The 5,381-nt window shown below is 30.1% G+C and overlaps 1 pseudogene; it reads left to right on the top strand.

Moving 5' to 3' along the window:
• The first annotated feature begins 1,500 nt into the window (after positions 1-1,500).
• LOC145798444 (non-specific lipid-transfer protein 1 pseudogene) lies at positions 1,501-2,741 on the top strand (annotated as a pseudogene).
• The last annotated feature ends 2,640 nt before the right edge of the window (positions 2,742-5,381 follow it).

Here is a 5,381-nt window from a genome sequence, read left to right as displayed (position 1 = left end):
TGCTGGCACGCTTAAAATTACAATACTGACCTTCGAAAGCCAAAAAAGCCAACAGATCACAGAGAAATTTCACCGAGGAACCTTAACTAATAAAAAAAGTATTTTGGACCTCTCTTACTACACAAAGTTAGAGAATGATGCTTCACTAATTTTTTCAAAAATAAAATCACCCTCAGATCGACAATATAACTCACATTAAATTAAGATACATTTGATAAAGTAGTCGTGTGCCCAGTAAAAAAAAACTGTGGCTTATATAGCTTATATTAAATTAAGATACTAGCATTCGTCCGTCTGAACATTGGATGTTAAAACAACGAAAAATCGAAAGTCCAGGAATCTGTCCAAAAAACAAAAAAAAAAAATGTAAGCATGAATGAGTCATATGTCTGCCTAGTCAAAAAAAAAAAAAAAAAAAAAAAAAAACTCCATATATTCACTCTGTTTGGTATCTATTTTCATAATTCACTTTTCAAAAAATTTAACTTTTCATTTTTCATATTTTTTTGCTTCTATTGATTTTTTTAATATTTTAAACAATTTTTTATTTTTATTTTTAGACACACCTAACATAAATATAATTAAGAAGTATAATATTTGTAAAAAAAATCTTTAAAAAATTCACTAAATACCAAAAATATAAAAAAAAATTATGAAAATTTAGTGTATTTTTCGTATTTTTGTATATTTCTTAATTTTTAAAAATATTTTTTTATAAATATTTTACTATTTAGATATATTTAAGTAAAGTACATCTAAAAAATGTAAAAAATTACTTAAAATAAAAAATATTCACTAAAAAATAAAAAAATAAAAACACAAAAAATAAAAATAAAAAACTCAATTTCTAAAAAATTGAATTCAAAAAATTAAAACAATAATATCAATATATTATGATTCTCTTTTATTTGTGATTTGAGAAGTTAAATGCTCTTATTAAAATTGAATAATACCATATGTATCAATTAGTATATTAATTAACGTACTAATTGATGATATGACATAATTTAAAAAGCCTTTAATATTTATAATTTATTTAATAAGTGAGATCAATAATAATGTCATAATTAATGTTGATAAACTAATTTATACACTAATTAGTTTATGTAATATCACCGAATAAAATTTTAATAAATTATTAAATACTGTTATTAAAACTTCTAAAACCGCGGGCTACACCCAGTGTAGCACTTTTTATTTTTTTTGGTCTCAGTTGGGACCAAATAATGGTTAATGGTTATTGGTTAGATGCAAAGAACATTTAATTGAAAGTCCTAAAAGACTCCTAACTAACTAACGAAGTTCTAAAAATGAAAGTAAAAAAAATCAAAGAAGGCATTAAATTAAAATCAACAACCACCTACTCATTTCCCTATATAAACAAACTCTTCTTCACACTCACTCACTCACTACCCAAATATAGCAACAATAACCAAAAAACAAAGAGAGAGAGAGAAAGAAAAGAGTTGTACTTAAGTGGTGGTGGTGAATTAGTAAGAAATGGCAGGGGTGAAGATTGCATGCTTGGCGGTGTTGTGCATGGTGGTGGTGGTAGCACCGTATGCGGAAGCGGTTACGTGCGGTCAGGTGCAGGGGTCACTGGCACAGTGCCTGGTTTACCTGAGGAAAGGAGGGGCGGTGCCAGTACCGTGCTGCAATGGGGTTAGGGCCATTAACTCGGCGGCTCAGACCCCTAACGACCGCAAGCAAACTTGCGTGTGCTTGCAACAGGCTTCTAAATCCATTACTGGTATTACTCTTCCAAACGCTGCTTCCCTCCCTGGCAAATGCGGTGTTAACGTTCCTTACAAGATCAGCCCCTCCACCGACTGCTCCAAGTACTCTCTCTCTCTCTCTCTCTCTCTCTCTCATGCATGCATATAAAATTTATGTTAAATTTAATGGATCGTTCATGTTAATTATTGATTTGTTTGGGAATTAAACATTTGTGACACAATTTCTGCCACGGTAGGTGAATTTGAGGGGTGATGTGTCACTCAAAAGAAGTTACTTGAGAATTTGGTAAAACTATATGGACCAAATTTATTCTAGTTTCAGCTATGTTTGATTTATGAATTTACGTAGTAATTTAAAAAGATAAATAAAAAAGATAAGTGAATTGTAAATAAAATATTATTATGTTTCACATTTTTTTTTCCCTTTCCAAATTGTTTTTTTAAATTCGAATAGTGATTTAAAAAGAAAAATAAAAATATATGTGAAATATAATTATATTGTATTATATTTTATCTACTTTTATTTATTTTTTCTCCCTCTAAATTCATCACCAAATTTTTTAACTAAACACAATATAAATAAATTATTAATGAGAAATTTCAAATAAACAAAAATACAATTTTGTGTTAGTTACAATTTCTCTTTTGTCATATGAATACGACAATAATGACTGTAAAAATTTGTGACCAATGAATAGCATGCTCAAAAAGAGAGAAGTGGGACATTTTTAGGCCTGAGTTAAAATGTGACCATTTGTACCAATTTTCATGTCCCATATCTTTATATGTGGACCACACGTTCAATGAGACATATCATGTGGTATATTGATATTTGGGAACATCGGATACTTGTATGTTTGTTAATATTACTTGTAATTCTGTAAATTAATGTTTGTCATTAATATTTTTACTTTCTCTGACTTGGTTTGTTTTTTGTGTGCTGCAGGGTGCATTGAGGTTGATGGACCATTGATTTTCAGCTGGAACGGATTTACTGCTGTTTAGAATAATAATAACAATAAGATGAAAGTGTGGATTCCACCCATCCCAGAGTCCCCATTTAGAGAGAGAGAGAGCGAGAGAGAGAGAGGGAGAGTATGTACTATGTTGGTGGTGGTTGTTACTAGTGTATTTGGTACTACTGTCACAGTCTTTCTAGTTGTATTATGTCATCGAGTCGGTGGTGGTTGTATGTGATAAAATCATCTTTACCTAATCTATCTACCTATCTATTCTACTTTAGCTTTATTATTATTCCAATCAGTTTGATCTGTTCTTCAACGTTAACAAAATTTAATCACCAACAAAGGTTGGTTCAGTATTAACGTTTTTGAATCTCCTCAAATCTGAGTTTGAGATTTTATAGGCTTTGTTTGGTTTGGTTTTGAGAAAAAGATTTTAGAAAAAAATTTTGAAAATTTTGTTTGGTTTATAATTTTTGTTAAAAAATTTCCAAAATTACTTTTTCCCTCTTACACATCAATCAATCACTTTTTTTCTTTTCTTTCTCATTTTCAATCACTTTTTCTTTCAAATACATCTACTCAATTACAACAAAATATCAAATCATTTCAAACTCCAAACTCCGAAACTATTTTCAAAATATACAACCAAACAAATTATAAAAATTTCTAAACTCTGTCCTTAAAATATTTTTTGAAAACTTATCTCCTAAAACCAAACCAAACAAGGCCTATTTTGTTGAGATTAAACATATTTTTTAACGTTTAGAGCAAGTGGGGGTTTTTTGCTTTGGCTCCGACATAAGTATAATGGGGTTTCTTTTAAATATGTTGCGGATATTAAGAGGCAATATTCCTGACATGTATGGAGAGTAACTTATTTATATATCTTTTTTTTTGCACCAAAAAAAAAAATAATCAAAAATAAAATCTGACATAACATTTTGATAGGAGTGTGATACCCAAAAAAACGAAAAAGAAAGAAAAAAAAGAATGAGACTCCTCTAATGAAAAGTTTCTTTTTTTTTTTTTTTATTTAATTTGTAACAGTATCCAGCCTATTGAATCTACTAATTCAGGATCAATTTCACTGTCTATTTGTAGGGATTCCAATTAAAGTCCCGTATCCTAGGAAATTTCGAATCCAAGATTGTGACCAAAACATACCCCAAAACTTTAGGTCGTGACTACTAGACCAACCCTTGTTAAAGAAAAGATTTTGTTGAATTTTGTATTTTTAAATTTTTTTTTCCCTCTAATTTATCTTTTCTATTTTTCATCAAACTCCCTTCCATAACCTATGATTAGCACCCACAAATTAATGCGAACCTGCAGTGTTTAACAGGATTTAAATTTATTTTTTTTAATTTTTTTTAAATTTTTGGTTGTTTTGGTGGTTTTTTTCAATAAAAATAGAAGAAAAATGCATGAGACCCCTAGTGGGGGTGCTGGGGTCTCTCTTGATTGGCCAGAAAACTTTTTTTTTTTTTTTTTTTCATTGGCAGCCCCCCACGTGGAGGTGGGGGTGCTGGGGTCTTGGCCAGCTGGGGTCTCCAGCAAGACCCAAAATAGAAAAGAAAAATGCCTAACACCCCCAGTGGGGGTCACTGGAGGTCGTTTTTCATTGGCCCAAAAACTGTTTTCCCTTTTTTTTATTTTTTTTGTTTTCAGCCAATGGGGGGGTGACACCTCACTGGGGGTTGTCAGTGGGGGTCTGTAGCATGACCCAATAGAAAATACAAAATGTGACATGGACTTGTAACTAGAAACTATTTTCAATAAATTTTCAAAAAATATCCCATTTCGTAAAGAAATATTATAAGTTACTTTTAGAACTTAAAAAATAATAATAATAATAATTGTTATTGCAAAATTTAGGTATGATTGGATTCTACATCATCTACAAGAAAATATAGATAAGCAAACAACTTCTACTTTCGATCAAAATTGCAGTCAAGCATTACAACAATGCAATCCTTAAGGGTTGGCCTAGTGGTGTAAGCTTGAGACTCAATAGTTTGTTTCTCTCTAGATTTTAAGTTTGAAACTTGTTAGATACTATCAATTCTTGTGTTGAATCAATCTATACAGAATTTTGCTCTGGCTTTAATTGGGCCGTTCATTAATGGATGGTGGGATTGGTCCCTAGAGATTAGTTTAGGTGCACACAAACTAACCGGACATCCCGAGTTATCAAAAAAACATTACAACAATGCTCCATCACTAGAAGCTGAAAGTGTCACTAAAAAATATATATTTTTCAACAAATCCAATTGATACCATTGCGATTTGTGACTCTCTCACATTTTAATATCAAATTATGTAGGCGACTAGAATAAAGAAAGAAGAAATTTAGGTAATTAAGAATGATAAACTTAGCGGATCAATTAAGTTGTGTTTGGAATAAGGATTTGGACAGAAGAAAAAATGAAAAAAAAAAAAGAAGACCTAAACTTAATTAATATTTTATTTACATTTCTTTTTCTTTTTTTCTTTTTTTTTTTAAAAAAAAATCTTCCATAAATTCCTTTCTAAATTTAAGATAGTCTAATGGAGACTGGGAGGACAGAACTATTATCAGGTAAGAAATTGAGATTCTTGTGATCAAATGGAAAGAGAGGTCGCCTTTCAGCTTTCTTGATAAAAAATAAAAATAAAAATAAAAATAAAAATATTCACAGAC

This window comes from Camellia sinensis, chromosome 1 (genome assembly GCF_055761805.1).
Source record: "Camellia sinensis isolate YWXY chromosome 1, ASM5576180v1, whole genome shotgun sequence".
Taxonomy (NCBI): Eukaryota; Viridiplantae; Streptophyta; class Magnoliopsida; order Ericales; family Theaceae; genus Camellia; species Camellia sinensis.
Note: the sequence above shows the minus strand (reverse complement) of the source record. Positions and strands in the feature narration are given on the sequence as shown.